This window comes from Ailuropoda melanoleuca, chromosome 9 (assembly GCF_002007445.2).
Source record: "Ailuropoda melanoleuca isolate Jingjing chromosome 9, ASM200744v2, whole genome shotgun sequence".
Lineage (NCBI taxonomy): Eukaryota > Metazoa > Chordata > Mammalia > Carnivora > Ursidae > Ailuropoda > Ailuropoda melanoleuca.
Window position 1 is genome coordinate 25,637,453 of NC_048226.1, and position 18,453 is coordinate 25,655,905.

Below are 18,453 nucleotides of genomic sequence, written 5' to 3' on the forward strand. Positions count from 1 at the left end.
CCTAAGGGGGAAATACATAGCCATCCAAGCCCCACCCAAAAGAATAGAAAAATCTAAAATGCAGTTTTTATATTCTCACCTCAAGAAGCTGGAACAGTAACAGGGGGACAGACCTAATTCATGCACAAGGAAGCAGTTGACCAAGATTAGAGGACACATCAATGAATTAGAAACCAGGAGTACAATAGAGCAGATCAACAGAACTAGAAGCTTGTTTTTGAGAGAATCAATAAAATTGACAAACCACTGGCAAGACTTATCCAAAAGAATAGAGAAAGGACCCAAATTAATAAAATTATGAATGAAAAAGGAGAGGTCACAACTAATACCAATGAAATTGGAAGGATTATTAGAAACTTTTGTCAACAGCTTTATGCCAATAAATTAAGCAATCTGGAAGAGATGGAGGCCTTCCTGGAAACCTATAAACTACCAAGACTGAAACAGGAAGAAATTAATTTTTTTAAACAGGCCAAATAATTGTGAAGAGATTGAGTCAGTGATAAACAACCTTCCAAAAAACAAAATTGCAGGGCCGGACGGTTTTCCTGGGGAATTCTACCAAACATTCAAAGAAGAAATAATACCTATTCTTCTGAAGCTATTTCAAAAAATAGAAACAGAAGAAAAACTACCAAACTCATTCCATGAGGCCAATATTACCTTCATCCCCAAACCAGGCAAAGACCCCATCAGAAAGGAGTATTACAGACCGATTTCCCTAATGAATATGGATGCCAAAATCCTCAACAAGATCCTGGCTAATAGAATCCAACAGTAAATTAAAAGGATTATCCATCATGACCAAGTAGAATTCATCCCTGGGATGCAAGGGTGGTTCAACATTCGCAAATCTATCAGTGTCTTAGATTTTACCCAGAAAGAAAAATTCAAAAATTAGGGGGGCCTGGGTGGCACAGTGGTTAAGTGTCTGCCTTCGGCTCAGGGCATGATCCCGGAGTTATGGGATCGAGCCCCACATCAGGCTCTTCTGCTATAAGCCTGCATCTTCCTCTCCCACTTCCCCTGCTTGTGTTCCCTCTCTCGCTGGCTGTCTCTATCTCTGTTGAATAAATAAATAAAATCTTTTTTAAAAAAATCATATGATTCTCTCAATAGATACAGAAAAAGCATTTGACAAAATACAAAATCCTTTCCTGATTAAAACCCTTCAGATTGTAGGGATGGAGGGTACATTCCTCAATCTCATAAAAACCATCTATGAAAAGCCTACAACAAATATCATTCTCAATGGGGAAAAGCTGGAAGCCTTTCCCTTAAGATCAGGAACACAACAAAGATGCCCACTCTCACCACTACTATTCAACATAGTACTAGAAGTCCTTGCAGCAGCAATCAGACAACAAAAAAGGGATAAAAGGTATCCAAATCGGCAAAGAAGTCAAAATGTCTCTCTTCGCAGATGACATGATACTCTATATGGAAAACCCAAAAGAATCCACGCCCAAACTATTAGAAATTATAGAGCAATTCAGTAATGTGGCGGGATACAAAATCAATGCTCAGAAATCAGTTGCATTTCTATACACGAATAATGGGACTGAANTGACAAGGCAAGAAACAATTGCTGGAGAGGATGAGGAGAAAGAGGATCCCTCCTACATTGTTGGTGGGAATGCAAGTTGGTACAGCCACTCTGGAAAACAGTGTGGAGGTCCCTTAAAAAGTTAAAAATTGAGCTACCCTATGACCCAGCCATTGCTCTACTTGGTATTTACCCCAAAGATACAGACGTAGTGAAGAGAAGGGCCATATGCACCCCAATGTTCATAGCAGCATTGTCCACTATAGCTAAATCGTGGAAGGAGCCGAGATGCCCTAACAGATGACTGGATTAAGAAGATGTGGTCCATATACACAATGGAATATTACTCAGCTATCAAAAAGAATGATTTCTCAACATTTGCTGCAACATGAATGGCACTGGAGGAGATAATGCTAAGTGAAATAAGTCATGCAGAGAAAGAATTATTATATGATTTCTCTCATCTATGGAACATAAGTACTAGGAAGATTGGTAGGAGAAGAAAGGGATAAAGAAAGGGGGGTAATCAGAAGGGGGAATGAAGCATGAGAGACTATGGACTCTGAGAAACAAACTGAGAGCTTCAGAGGGGAGGGGGTTGGGGGAATGGGATAGACTGATGACGGGTAGTAAAGAGGGCACGTATTGCATGGTGCAGTGATTGTTATACGCAACAAATGAATCATTGAACTTTACATCAGAAGCCAGGGATGTACTGTATTGTGACTAACATTATATAATAAAAAAATTAAAAAATAGAAATAAAATGTCCATACTACTCAAAGCAAAGATTCAGTGCAATCTCTATCAAAATTCCAAAGGCTTTTGGAAAAAACAGACACAGGTCAATGGAACAGAATCGAAAGCCCATAAGTAAACCCATGCATATAAGCTCAATTAATCAATGACAAAGGAGCCAAAAATATACAATGAGGGAAGTCTCTTCAATAAATGGTGCTGAGAAAACTGGACAGCCATAAGCACACACACAAAAAATGAAAGTTGACCATTTACATGTACACAAAAATTAACTCAAAATTGATTGAAGACTTACATATAAGACCTGAAACCATAAAACTCTTAGAAGAAAACATAAGCTGTAAGTTCCCTGACATAGGTCTTGGTAATGATATTTTGAATCTGACACCAAAACTCAAACTAACAAAAACAAAAATAAATAACTGGGGCCGCATCATATTAAAAGGCTTTTGCACAGCAAAGGGAACCAAATAAGATGAAAAAGCAACTTACTGAATGTGATATTTGCAAATCATATATATGGTAAAGGACTAATATCCAAAATATATAAAGAACTCATATAATTTAATAGCAAAAAAAGACAGTTTGATTAAAAAATTTCCTTTAGTAATTCCACCAGGCATCCCTTCTATTTTCCTCTTAATACATACCTTCCATGATGAGATACAAAAAAATCAAAGGGCAATGAAAACCAGTTCTGGCTGATCAAATTCCCCAGTTCTGTGGCTATGAAGCTAAATTCATTGCTACTGAATTTGATTCGGACACTGGTTCGCATCCCTTCATGGCCATAAGATCCCTGAGGAATGTTAACTTAGAAAAAGATTCTAAAGGCATCCAGGAGGTTCATGCTCCAAGTTAGGTCTCAGAACCTAGAGGGAGAGCACCATCTGCATCTCATGGTCAGTTGAATTGTATCCTTTCAAGGCAGGAAGGCAGGCTGAGCAGGACTGGAAGACTTCACTTAGCCTCATGACTGTCAGACTCTAGCAACATCTGATTGGCTGTGCAGATGTACAAACAAACAGGAAAGACTTATTTTTAGGAGTCACTAATACCTTCTTTTTTCCTATGTGTGCAGCAGCCAGAGTACAGCCAAAAGTATTTTATTCTAAGCCTTTGTTGACGTGACCTGGAGAGGGAACTAAGTACTCTTGGCTTATCCAAATGCTTTTATAACCAGTGTGTGTCTTAAAATAAGCTGAGTCAAAATTGCTTGCTTCCTGAATGCTGCCCAAATGCATTAATGAGGTAGGCCTTCTGCCAGGTAGAGCATCCTGGCAGGTGGGGCTGTCTCCCATCCCTTTTGCTTTGGCAGGAAAGGAATCACGCAGCTCCTTGAAAGTTCTTTTTCTCTGTTGGAGGAATTAATCACCAAATAGCAGATGGTATGAAATGCCAGCAGTTGTCCTGTGTCCACTGAAGCAAAAGCTCAGGTGTGAGACTTCCAAAAAGAAACCCATCATCCAAGGGGAGAGTGGTAGTTAATTTTATGTGTCAATTTGACTATGCTGTGGGTTGCTTGGATAACTGGTAAAACATTATTTCTGTGTGTGTCTCTGAGGGTGTCTCCAGAAGAGAGACTAACATTTAACTGGTACACTAAAAAAGATTACCCTCATCAATGCTGGTGGGCATCATACAATCCACTGAAAGTTCAAATAGAACAACAAGGCAGAGAAATATGAAACTTGCTATCTTAGTGGGGCTAGGACATCCATCTTCTCCTGCCCTCAGACATTGCTCCTTCTGGTTCTGAGGCCTTCAGACTCAGACTGGGACTTAAATGACTTAGCCCCCAATTGTCAGGCCTATGGACTCAGACTTACATAGGCATACCTCATTTTATTTCCCTTCACTTATTGTGTTTCACAGCTATTGTGTTTTTTTTTTTTTTTCACAAATAGAAGGTTTTTGGCAACCCTGCATTGAACAAGTCTATCCATGCCATTTTTACCAACAGCATTTGGTCATTGCCTGTCTCTGTGAGTATTTTCATAATTCTCAAAATATTTCAAAATTTTCATTATTATTGTATTTGTTATGGTGCTCCGTGCTCAGCGATTATGATTCACTGGAAGCTCAGATGATGGTAGCATTTGTTAGCAATAAAGTATTTTAAATTAAGTTATGTACATTGAGTTTTTTTGGACATAATACTACTGCACACTTCATAAAGTGCAGTTAGTATAAATACTGGGAAACCAAAAAACTCATCTGACTAGCTTTATCATGATACTCACTTTATTGCAGTGATCTGGAACTGAATCTGCAATTTCTCCAATGTATCCCTTCACCACCAGCTTTTCTGAGTCTTCAACTTACAGATAACAGATCATGGGACTTCTTGGCCTCTATAACTGCCTGAACCAATTCCTGTAATAAGTCTTCTCTTACGCCTATGCCTATCTGTATCTGTCTATCCTATTGGTTCTTGCTTCTTTGGAGAACCCTGACTGATACTAAGAGGAAGTTCCCACCTTCCCATCCTACCAAATATATGGATTCCAAGGTCTCAAATGCTCCAGCATCTCCTTGAATCTACTTAATTTGGATGCAGCTAGAGTGAGCTCTGTAGCATGTCTGGGAGACACAACTGAGTCCAACAGCCTAAACCTTTCAGTGAGAATCAAGATAGCACCCTGGCAACCAGGTTTCCCATCAAGGACCACACCAGGCAGGCCTGTGTGGTGGGTGAGGCAGACTTTGCCACCTTCTCTTTGCCAGCCCCATACTCCTCAGGTGCTTACCCCACACTTGCCAGACAGCTAGATTTCCCACATGTTCCTGGATCTCTGGCCTCTGCAGTTCTGTTCTGTCCCTGCCTTCCCAATTGCTGTAGACACGCATACCTTGGGGAGGGGTGGGAGGGTTAAACAGCAGATGGTTATGACTGGGCATGGTACAATGATGGTGATGGTATCCACAACAGAAAGAACAGGGTTTTGGGATTTCCTCCATGAAACTGTCACCCTCAATGTGGTGGAAATTCATTAAAAGTGGTAAACTACTGCTACACATGTTTGCTGTTGCTCCACTGTCCAGTCTTGAATATGGGTTATTTTTAGTCTAGCTTTAGGTAAAGCAAGATGTTCAAAGAGGTTAAGGACCTGATCATGGCAGAACAAAGAATGCTTCACTGCAAGAGAAGAGTTGTGACTTTGAAGGCTGTGCTCTTTTTTTTTTCTTTTTTCCTTCTTTTTTTTTCTTTCATAATGACATTCTGCCACTTTTATTTTTTTAAATCACTTTATTGAGGTATGATTGACATGTAAAAAGCTGTACATATTTAATGTGTACAACTCAATAAGTTTGGGAGTAAACATGTACCCATGAAATCATCACCAAATCAAGGCCATAAATATATCCATAAATATATCCATCATATCCCTTTACTATTATTTTTAAAGATTTGTATTTATTTATTTGACAGAGAGAGAAACAGACAGCTAGAGAGGGAACATGAGCAGGGGGAGTGGGAGAGGAAGAAGCAGGCTCCCAGTGGAAGAGTCCGACGTGGGGCTCGATCCCAAAACTCCGAGATCACACCCTGAGCTGAAGGCAGTCACTTAACGAATGAGCCACCCAGGCACCCCTATTTTTTTTCATTTTTTTTGAAAACCACGCTTAACATAAGATCTACCCTCTTAGCAGATTTTATGTAGATAGTAAAGTATTGTTAGTTATAGGCACCATGCTGTAGAGTGGATCTCCAGAAGTTATTTATCTTGCATAACTGAAACTTTGTGCCCTTTGACCATTACCTCCTTATTTCCCCCTCCTTTCAGCCTCTGGAAACCATCTTTCTACTCTCTGCTATGTGTTTGACTATTTTTTTTAAGATTTTATTTATTTATTTGACAGAGAGAGAGGCAGCGAGAGAGGGAACACAAGCAGGGGGAGTGGGAGAGGAAGAAGCAGACTTCCTGCTGAGCAGGGAGCCCTATGCAGGGCTCGATCCCAGAATGCTGGGATCATGACCTGAGCCGAAGGCAGACACTTAACGACTAAGCCACCCAGGCGCCCCCTTGTTTGACTATTTTAGGTTCCACACATAAGTGAGATCACACACTCTTTGTCTTTCTGTGTCTGGTTTATTTCACCTAGGACAATGCCCTCAAGAACCATCCATGTTGTCATAAATGGCAGGATTTCTTGCTTTTTTAAGACTGAATAACATTCCGTGTGTGTGTGTGTGTGTATCACAACTACTTTATTCATCCATTGATGGACACTTAAGTTGTTTCCATGTCTTAGATGTTATGAATAATGTTAAAATGAGCATAAGTGTGCAGATCTCTTTGAGATCCTGATTTCATTTCCTTTGAAATCCAGAAGTGGAATTGCTGGATTGTAAGGTAGTTTTATTCTTAATTTTCTGAGAAACCTCTGTAATGTTTTCCATAGAGGTAGAACTGGTTGACATTCCCACCAACAGGGCAAAGGGGTTCCCTTTTCTCCACATCCTAGCCTAATACTGTTTTCTTTTTGATAATAGCCATTCTGATAGCTGTGAGGTGACATATCATTGTCTTTTTGATTTGCATTTCCCTGATGATTAGTGATACTGAGCATTTTTCATGTACCTGTTGGCCATCTCTATGTCTTCTTTGAAAAAATGTCTACTCAGGTTCTTTGACCATTTTTTAATCACATTATTTTTTCCCCTACTGAGTTGTGTAAGCTCTTTTTATATTTTGGATATTAACCTCTTATCACATATATGGTTTGCTAATATTTTCTCCCATTTTGTAGATTGGTTTCCATTTTGTCAATTGTTTCCTTTGCTTTACAGAAGCTCTTTGTTTCATGTGGTCCCACTGTAGCCAACGCAATTACAGTGAATCCCTGGAGATATATTGCCTTTTTCCCAAATGACCTACAACAGATGGAGAGAGGGAGGATGATACAGTGGTAGGAAGGTCAAGGAGGTGCCAGAGAATGTGATCTTTTAACATCCCGCAGATCCTATCATATAGCAGCAAGACCACTTCTCTTGATCTAAAGTGTTTGCAGCAAATGGTCTGTGGGTGTGCCTGTATTCATGCTGGATCACATGGAGAAGAGTGTGATTTGTGACTCTTGCACTGAAATATACACAGGGGCCATCTGCCCATTCCAAACACTGCGTGCCTATAAAAAAGCAAAGTGGAAAAGGGGTGAGATCTCTTCCCACTTTCATCACTTACACTGTTTAGGTGTTTTCATATTGTCTAACCCTTCTGAACCTTAGTTTTCTCATCTATGAAATCAGAATAATAATGCCTACCTCATCTGTCACTGAAGATTAAATAAGTGACTGTGCATACAATGGGAGCCACTGCCCAGGGCTCCCCTAAAAGTCAGGAGGGAGTCATCTGATCCTTATTACTATGAAGAACCCTGTGGTAATAGAGTATTGGGAGCAGATTTCGTGAGGGATGGGTCAAGGACATGAAGCAAGGCTTTCTGGTCTGGAATCCCAGCTGCCTGCTCACTCACTATAGAACATCAAGGAACTTCCCTTACCTCTTTAAACCCCTTTATTCTTTTTTATTTATTAAGTTTTTGCTTTAATACAGTGTTATATTAGTTTCAGGGGCACAATATAGTGATTCAACAATTCCATATATTACCTAGTGCTTATCAGGACAAGTGTACTCCTTAATCCCCATCACCTATTTAACCCATCTCCCCCTCCTCCTCCCCTCTGGTAAAGATCAGTTTGTTCTCCATAGTTAAGAGTCTATTTCTTTGTTTCTCTCTCTCTTTTTTTTTTCTTTGCTTGTTTGTTTTGTTTCTTAAATTCCACATATGAGTGAAATTATATGGTATTTGTCTTTCTCTGACTGATGTATTTTGCTTAGTATTATACTGTCTAGCTCCATCCATGCCATTACAAATGGCAAGATTTTATATACTACCCAAAGCAATCTACAGATTTAATAAAATCCCTATCAAAATTCCAATAGCATTTTTTATAGAACCGGAACAAACAATCCTAAAATTTGTGTGGAACCACAAAAGACCTTGAATAGCCAAAGCAATCTTGAAAAAGAAAAATAAAACTGGAGGTATCACAATCCCAGATATCAAGATATACTACAAAGCTGTGATAATCAAAACAGAATGGTAATGGCACAAATACATCAATAGATCAGAATAAACCTAGAAATAAACCCATAATTATATGGTCAATTAATCTTCAACAGAGGAAGAAAGAAAGAATACGCAATGGGGAAAAAAACAGTACCTTCAATAAATGGTTTTGGGAAAACTGGTTAGCTACATGCAAAAGAATGAAACTGGAAAACTTTCTTACATCATACACAAAACTAAATTCAAAATGGATTAAAGGCCTAAGTGTGAGACCATAAAAATCCTAGAAGAGAACACAATCAGTAATTTCTCTGATCAGCAGTAGTAACATTTCTCTAAACCTCTTTAATCCTCCCTCCTCCCACCTGTAAGGTGAGAATAGCAGCAAGTTACTAAATGATGGAAAGGGACTAGAGGCACTCTGTTTAGAGATTTCTAGTTGGTTTAGTCAAGGATGTCAATATCAATGGGATTGGGATGGCAGAAACAAGTGTGAGAGATGTTTGCACATTTTCCCTCTTTCTGTTGATTTCCCAATGATGTGCAACTATAGTAGACACACTCTGCACAGGGAAGTCTTTCTAGGGAAAAGAAAAAAGCCAAACCCTCACTAGTTATTAGCTTTTCCTAATGGGCTTGACTTCTCCTAGTCAGAAGAATCTACCCAACAATGCACACATTTCTGTATAGGATTGTCTGCAGACACCAAGCTCTGTGACTGTGTTAAAAATGAAGCCAGCAATATAATAGCCAGTTTCCTTTCACCAGACCATATCAATGACATGCTCACTGGACTGGGTCTTGTCTGTGAGGTGTAATTTAAGGTTTAAGAAAATCAAGGAGGTCCCTTAAAAAGTTAAAAATTGAGCTACCCTATGATCCAGTCATTGCACTACTGGGTATTTACCCCAAAGATACAAGACATAGTGAAGAGAAGGGCCATATGCCCCCCAGTGTTCATAGCAGCATTGTCTACAATAGCTAAATTGTGGAAGGAGCCGAGATGCCCTTCAACAGATGACTGGATTAAGAACATGTGGTCCATATATACAATGGAATATTACTCAGCCATCAGAAAGAACGATTGCACAACATTTGCAGTAACATGGATGGAACTGGAGGAGATTATGCTAAGTGAAATAAGTCAAGCAGAGAAAGACACTTATCATATGGTTTCACTCATTTATGGAACGTAAGAAATAGGAAGATCGGTAGGAGAAGGAAGGGAAGAATGAAGGGGGGGTAAACAGAAGGGGGAATGAACCATGAGAGACTGTGTACTCTGGGAAACAAACTGAGGGATTCAGAGGGGAGGAGAGTGGGGGACTGGAATAGGCTGGTGATGGGTATTAAGGAGGGCACGTACTGCATGGTGCACTGGGTGTTATATGCAAATAACGAATCATGGAACATTACATCAGAAACTAAGGATATACTGTATGGTGAGTAGCATAACATAATAAAAAATTATTATTAAAAAGAAGAAAATCAAGGTTTCAATCTGAGAATACAAAGAAAGTACATTTTTGGTAGCTGATGGAAAGTCTTATCAGTGTCAGTACTAGTCCAGCTTTCTGTATTCTGGTGGGGGTCAAAAGCACCCCCAGTGATTTATGGTACAACTTCATCGAACTACCATATCATGGGGAAAGCACCAGCAGGCTGACCACTCTGCCAACCAAGACCTCCACCCCCATCCTTGGCCATTACCTCCACATCAGCACCAATACCATAGACAGCTGATGTGAGCACCATGGCATCAAGAGCATGCAGCTGATTCTGCCCAAGTGCACAGCCATAGCACAAACTGATTTGAAGGAGCCGCTGAAAGTTGTTGGTGTTGCCAAGATGCTCCATCCATCAAAAGCAAATTCTGCAAAAATAACAAGGTCAGAAAACCTTCATGTTTCTTACATCTTGCAGGAAGCAAAAGCTGATGTCAACAAAGATGGAACCAAGGCTTCAGCAGCAACAACTGGGAATCTAATCACAAGGTCATTACTTCCTTTGTTTATTGTAGACAGATTTTTTTTTTTAATGTTTTGTCCAACATTATCCCACAAGTGTTGTCTTACTCTTGGGGCAAACAAAACCTGGAGAGTACACAAAAGAAACCAGGCAAAGCAGAGACTGCTTGGCTGTGAAGAAAGGACTGCTTCCCTACATTTTTATGTATTTTTGTATTTTATGTATGTTTACATATTTTTGTACAGTATTTTCTTTTTTAAAATGAATTCTTAGGAACAGAAGCTCAAAGATGCAAACATTTCTGCTCTGGAAAACAGGACAGGACAGCTGGAACACTGTAATGCAGAAATGAAGAGGAAGACTTCAAAATGCTTAAGTGATGCCTTAAACTAATGAACAGTTACCTATGTCAACAATCCACTTGAGTATTTACCCTCCAGTTCAGGATTTTTGTTTCTATTTCTATATTTGGCTTTCCAGAAGAAATTTAATCAGTGTGGTGGGGGCAGGAGAGACATTTAATAGTTGTTTCCATTTTTTATAGAAAAAAAGTTATTTGCCTTTAAAATTTTTCCCCTAACAAAATCTTGATTGTAAGCACTATGTGAGGGAATAGAAACAGTGAAATATCTATTTTCTTTGTGTGTTCTTGTTGTTTTATCTAATACATATATTCTCTAAAATAAAGTTTTAAAAACTTTCTTGAACTTTAAAATTATGGTATGAGCCATGCTGAGTATCAGGGAAGCCCTGGCCTCTTCCCTGCTCAGACCTACTCACAGGCTGGGGTAGAGGGATTGTGGCTTAATGTTAAGCACGGACCTCCATGCTGGAACATGGGAATCCTGAGTTTACCCTTAACACCTATGTAGGTGGACTTAGTATGTGCCAGGCACTGTTCTGAGCTTTTACAATTATCACCCCATTTGATCCTTACAGTGACCCTGGGAGGCCCTGTGTTTCCCAATGACTTTCACAGCTATGGAAATCCAGCAAGAGCAATGAGGTCATCTACTACATCACCAGGGGTTTGAATCAAGCCCAATAGCTATTGAGTTTGTGCTCTTGATTATTATTATTATCACTATTATTTTTATTGTTATTGGTAGAGGACAAGATATGAGATGTATTTTGCTTCAGTGTGGCTTTTCCCCAGTAAACCATTTAAGGCACACACACACACACACACACACACACACACACACACACACAGAGTACTTTTTATCTTTGACACTTATGTCAACTTGTAACCATATTGGAACTAGAGAAATTATTAGGGAAATGTCACTGCTGCTACAGTGATGAATGAAATGTCTGAGAATGTTGGCTGATTTTCAGAGTTTTGAGAGGCAATGCTCCATTCTCCCAAGGCAATTAATTTGGAAGAGGAATAAATGCCAGTTAGTAAATCTCAGTGTCAGTGTGTCTGGGTCCTGCTGCTGCTGAGTTACAGCAAAGTGTACATCCAGTTCTCTCTCTGGGCTGATGCCACACCCAGCACCAAGCTGTGGCCAGAGAGCAGTGACAGGTCCTCTTTTGTGCATGTGTTTCCTGTCAGTGTGCAGGGAAGCACATTTTGAACCCCATTCCCACCTGCCAACACCCTTTTTACAGATGAGAAAACTGAGTCTTACATAAATAATAAAAATTCAGGTTCAAGGTCATACAGCTAGTGTATGGTTGATAAAGTCAACTCTTGCTTCCCCAAATCTAAGCTTTTCTCTACCAGACCAGCCTTTACCTGGGCGGTTATCAGCTAAATAGAACCAATGTCAAGGCAAATGATCCATGTTGGGCATTCTAGAAATGTATTCTCTACCACTTTCACCCATACTCTGAACACTACCTCCTCAGTGGATGATTGAAAGACATGAACCTGCATGCAGGACATGACACAGCTACTGCCTCCATTTCCCCAAACATTCCAGACAGAAAAAGAACTTGGAAATGTAAATCTCAGGGGATTCCTGGGAAAGGATGCATTTTTCAAAGGAGAACATGTCACATTCTTTATCAAAGCATTGTGGAAGTCATTTGTAAACAGCTTGTTAAATGATAGTAGGAATACTTGGAGCTTCCCTTCCCCTTCTCTTTGCCTTTGTTCCTCTGAGTGAACCAAAAGAGGGAGTCTGCCTTCTAGATCTTGATTCAGAGGATTCTGTCTGTATCAGATGAGCTATGGACAGAAAGCAGCACTCTTCACTCACCTGCTTTTTCCCTGTGGCAGGGCTCTTAGCAAGCTTCACACTGTTTCCTACTCTGCTTAGGGGTTAAAGTGCATCTCAGCAAGGGTGTGTAGACAGTTCTAGGATTATTGAGCCATGCCAAGGTGGGTGCACTCAGTGAGCAACAGCAAAATATAGTGAACTGTGAACACAGAACTTCTACAAAAAATATTTTGAATTCCCTGCCTGTCTACTATAAAACTTGTCTTTTTCTCCTTTAAATTTTCCTGCCCTTTCAACTGTCCAATGATAGTTTGCATGGTGCCACTAACTTATCTGACCTTCGTAGATAAATATGAGAAAGGAGGAGAAATATGGATTAAGAGCTTGGCTTTTTCATTATTTAGGAAAAGCTGCTGTGCTTTATCTCACTTGTCCACTGATATACCTGTGTAATTGGTGTAAGAAGATCATGGAGTGGAAAAGACCCTGTGGTCTTCAGTTATGACTGAAAGAATGTCTGGGGAAAATGTTCTGTTGTCACTTTAACAGCATGAAAAGATGAAAATAGGAAATGTGTAAACCAAGTAACTTCCCTTGCTGGACCAATGAAGCCAGAATGTAATTGGGAGGAAAGACTATCAATGCATTTTGGTTATAAACTGCTCTTTCTGTATACTTAGTCATTATTAAAAAACAAACAAACAAACAAATGAGCTTTTTGAGTTTTGGAGGTTAGGGATCATGTTTTCTGTGAGCTACTAAATACCTGTTCACAGTAGGTGCTTAATATATATTTATTCTGTGTAGGTAGCTGGCTAAGGTCAACTATTTATATTAGCAACTCAAGGTGATGCAGCCCATGTAATGCCTCATTTGGAGGATACTATTGGCCTAAGTAGGTTGTGAGCTCATTAATGAGAACATATGCTGCTCTTATTAAAGAATATTGCCCATCAACAAATTTTAAAATCACATCTCAAACAAGAAGAAACATGGGAAATCTCTGTAATTTTGGCTCAGTTTTGCTGTGAAGCTAAAACTGTTCCAAAAAGTAAAATCTATTAAAACAAACAAACAAACAAACAAACAAACAAAAGACCTAAGGCTGAGAGAGAGAATCCAAAGAAGAAGCAAACCGGAAGCAGGTCTTCTTCTAAGGATTTACACCAGGACCTTGTTGGAGCAGGTGTGGTGGCAGCTCACCAGATGGTGGAAAATTCTCTGGGCTGACCGGGGCCAGAGCTGGTTTATGGTTGGCAAGCAAGCAGGAGGCACCTGGTCAGAGTCCAAATGGGTAAAAAAACTTGGCTGGTGTTTTCAAGCAGGAAACAACCCTGTGGGTATAGGTGATGAAGCCTGATTGGAAGGCCCAGAGAGGAAGTCAGGGGTTCAGGAGCTGCCCAATGGCTGTGTGATGTGAGGCCTGAGGTATGTGGTATCTGTGTCAGATGCTTCTTGACAAGGGGGGTGCAGGTAGACCCAGGCACATGGATGGATTTGTGGAGGAGGATAAGGCATGAGGAACTGGTCACTGAATAGTTAGCACAAAAGCTGGGGTGTACAGTGTCTCTACTGAGATAAGCAGGCAAGAAATGGGGCTACAAATTCACAAAGGGACAGCATCCTCTGAGTGTACACTGTATAGCAGCAGAAGAAAAAGCCAAGAGAGGCACACTTAAACTAGGAAAAGAAGTCCTATCCTTTTTCAGTTTCTCTCCTATGTCCTCTACTGTCAACACTTAAACACTGTACCAGCTGTAAAGGAGAATTGCCGACAGGGGTCCATGTCTGTCATCATAGAGCAGGAAGTAAAGAGTGAATTTACAGCTGAAAGGCAATGCATTTATAAGTGCAAATAACTTTCAAATGCATATTATTTTAAATACATCTTGAATTTATGTATTAATTTCCTTTCCTCTATACTGTGATTCTTTAAACTTTCACTAACACTCAGATTTAAAATCTGTTCTCTACTGATTCAACTAAATGATCTACCAAAACAGGAAATCTGAATCATTCTTCTTCTTTAAAATTTTTCAAAAATTACTCATTCATAAGTAAATTTAAAATTTATTTATCTAGAAAAGAGAAAGGAAGAAAGGAAGAAAAGAAAGAAGAGAAAGAAAGAAAAGAAAGAAAGAAAGAAAGAAAGAAAGAAAGAAAGAAAGAAAGAAAGAAAGAAAGAAAAGGAAGAAAGAAAAGGGAGGGGGGAGGAAGGAAGGGAGGAAGGAAGGAAGGAAGGAAGAAAGGAAGGAAGGAAGGAAGGAAGGAAAAAAGATAGAGATAGAGACAAAGACAAAGAGAGGGAGAGAGAGAGTTGACAGTGGAAGAGCACTCTTCATCAATTTTCATTATTTGGGAACACAGCCAAAACAATGCTATTATTCTTAACGTGAGCATGAACAGAGGACTTGGGTAAAATTTAAGTACCAGGTGAACTACATTCTATACATTTAAACACATTTCCTTTCTTTGGGTGACCCAGAAGTGGAGAAAATCAGACAACTCTATGCATTTTCATGTTTTATTGCAACCAGGGAGAGGTTGTAGAATTGAAGATGATGTACACCTTTTGAGCTTGAATAAAAAAGAAAATAGTTATGGTGAAAGGGAGTGCTTTGCTTCAGGGCTCTATAAATATGTTTGACACGTAGCTTATATCAAGTGGTGTATTTCCTGAGAACTTAGAGGGTGCTAGGATCTCAAGTCATCATCTTATGAAGTATGTGATCTGTACTGAGAGAACCAGGAGTGAGGGGCATCATGTCTGTTCTCAACTTGTTAGGCTTATTTGTTTTTTAAGCTTTTATTTAAATTCCTGTTAGTTAATATACAGTGTAATAATAGTTTCAGGTGTGCAATATAGTGATTCAACACTTCCATACAACATCCAGTGCTCATCACAAGTGCATTCCTTAATCCCACCACTAAGTTAACCCATCCCTCACCCACTGTCCCTCTATAGTTGAGAGTCTGTTTCTTGGTTTGCCTCTATCTTTTACTTTTTTCTCCCTTTGCTCATTTGTTTCTTAAATTCCACATATGAATGAGATCATATGATATTTGTCTTTCTCTGACTGACTTATTTCAGTTACCGTAATACTCTCTAGCTCCATCCATATCATTGCAAATAGCAAGATTTGATTCTGTTTTATGGCTGAGTAATATTCCACTGTTTGTATATATATATATATATACCACATTTTCTTTATCCATTCATCAGTCAATGGACACTTGGGCTGTTTCCATCGTTTGACTATTGTAGATAATGCTGCTATAAACATCAAGGTACATGTATCCCTTTGAATTAGTATTTTAGTATTATTTGAGTAAAGACCTAGTAGTGCAATTGCTGGATTATAGGGTAGTTTCTATTTTTAACTTTTTAAGGAACCTCTATACTTTTTTCCAGAGTGGCTGTACCAGTTCTCATTCCCAACAACAGTGCAAGAGAGTTCCCCTTTCTCCACATCCTCCCAAACACCTGTTGTTTCTCTGTTATTGATTTTAGCCGTTCTGACCCCTGTAAGGTGTCATCCTGTAAGGTGACATCTCATTGTACTTTTGATTTGCAATTTCCTGATGATGAGTGATGTTGAACATCTTTCACGTGTCTGTTGAAAATCTCTGTCTCTTCTTTGGAAAAATGTCTATTCATGTCTTCTGCCCATTTTTAAATTAGATTGTTTTTTGGGTGTTGAGTTTTCAAAGTTCTTTATATATTTTGGATACTATTAACTGGCTATGTCATTTGCAAATATCTTCTCCCATTCCACAGGTTGCCTTTTAGTTTTGTTGGTTGTTTCCTTTGCTGTGCAGAAGCCTTTTATTTTGATGAAGTACCAATAGTTTATTTTTGCTTTTGTTTCCCTTGCCTCAGGACACACATCTAGAAAGAAGTTGTTATGGCTAATGTCAAATAGGTTACTGCAAGTGTTCTCCTCTAAGATTTTTATGGTTAGGTCTTTTATTTTTTAAAGATTTTTTTAAATTTATTTGACAGAGAGACAGCCAGCGAGAGAGGAAACACAAGCAGGGGGAGTGGGAGAGGAAGAAGCAGGCTCATAGTGGAGGAGCCTGATATGGGGCTCGATCCCATAATGCCAGGATCATGCCCTGAGCCGAAGGCAGATGCCCAACCGCTGTGCCACCCAGGTGCCCCTATGGTTTTAGGTCTTTAATCCCTTTTGAATTTATTTGTGTGTATGGTATACAAAAGTGGCCCAGTTTCATTCTTTTAAATGTAGCTGTTGGAGACGTTCTTTTTCCCATTGGATATTCTTTCCTGTTTTGTCAAAAATTAATTGACCATATAATTGTGGGTTCATTTTTGGGTTTTCTTTTTTTTTTAAGATTTTATTTATTTATTTGAGAGAGAGAGAATGAGTGGGAAGAGGGACAGAGGGAGAGGGACAAGCACGTTCCCCATTGAGCTGGGAGCCTGACACACGGCTTGATCACAGGACCTCAAGATCATGACCTGAGCTGAAGTCAGATGCTTAACCCACTGAGCCACCAAGGCACTCCAGGTTCTGTGTTTTGTATTCTGTTCTACTTATCTAGGTCTATTTTTCTGCCGGTACCATGCTGTTTTGATTACTACAGCTTTGTAATATAACTTGAAGTCCAGAATTGTGATGTCTTTTCCTTTGCTTTTTCAAGATTGTTTTGACTATTCAAGGTCTTTTGTGGTTCCCTGCATATTTCAGGATTGTTTGTTCCAGTTCTGTGAAAAATGCTGTTGGATTTTTGATAGGGATTTCCTTGTAGATTGCTTTGGGTAGTATATAAAATCTTGCCATTTGCAATGGAATGGATGGAGCTAGAGTACCATGCTAAGTGAAATATGTGAAAAAATGCTGTTGGTATTTTGTTAGGGATTGCATTGAATCTACAGATTGCTTTGGATAGTATTGACATTTTAATAATATCTGTTCTTTCAATCCAAGAGCATGGAATGTCTTTCTATTTCTTTAGGTCATCTTCAATTTCCTTCACAGTGCTTATAGTTTTCAGAGTACAGATTTTTTACCTCTTTGATTAGGCTTATTCCTAAGTATGTTATTGTTTTTGGTGCAATTGTAAATGGGACTGATTCCTTAATTTATCTTTCTGTGGCTTTATTATTGGTGTATAAAAATCTACATATCTCTGTACATTGATTTTTTTATCCTGCAACTTAACTGAATTCATGTATCAGTTCTAGCAGTTTTGGGGGGAGTCTTTTGGGTTTTCTATATATAGTATCATGTCATCTGCGAATAGTGAAAGTTTTGCTTCTGCCTTGTTGATTTGGATGCCTTTTCTTTCTTTTTATTTTCTGATTGCTGTTGTGGATAAGGCTTACACTACTATGTTGAATAAAATTGGTGAGAGGAGATATCCGTGTCTTGTTCCTAACCTTGGGGAAAAATTCTTAGTTTTTCCCTATTAAGGATGATATTAGATGTGGGTTTTTCATATATGGTCTTTATTATGTTGAGGTATGTTCCCTCTAAACCTACTTTCCTACTTTATTGAGGGTTTTGATCATGAATGGATGCATGGATGCTATGCTTTGTCAAATGCTGTTTCTGCATTTACTGAAATGATCATATGGTCCTTATAATTACTTTAATGATTGTGATGTATCACACTGATTAATTTGTGAATATTGAACCACCTTTGCAACGCAGAGATAATTCCACTTGATCATGGAGAATGATCTTTTTAAATGTATTGTTGGATTTAATTTGCTAGTATTTTTTTGAGAAGTTTTGCATCTATGTTCATCAGATATATTGGCCAATAGTCCCCTTATTTTCTGGTTTTGGTATCAGGGTAGTTCTGACTTTGTAGAATGAATTTGGGTTTTCCTTCCTTTTTTTTTACTTGGAATAGGTATTTAACTCTTCTTCAAATGTTTGGTAGAATTCACCTGGAAGCCATCTGATC

General features: G+C 39.0%; 1 protein-coding gene and 1 pseudogene across 2 annotated transcripts in view; both read left to right on the forward strand.

Moving 5' to 3' along the window:
- Positions 1 to 18,453, forward strand: part of GABRG3 (gamma-aminobutyric acid type A receptor subunit gamma3) — a 721,008-nt gene that overhangs the window by 377,298 nt on the left and 325,257 nt on the right. The window lies entirely within an intron of this gene.
- The window catches only part of LOC105238749, a 40,245-nt pseudogene that overhangs the window by 3,844 nt on the left and 17,948 nt on the right, over positions 1 to 18,453 (forward strand).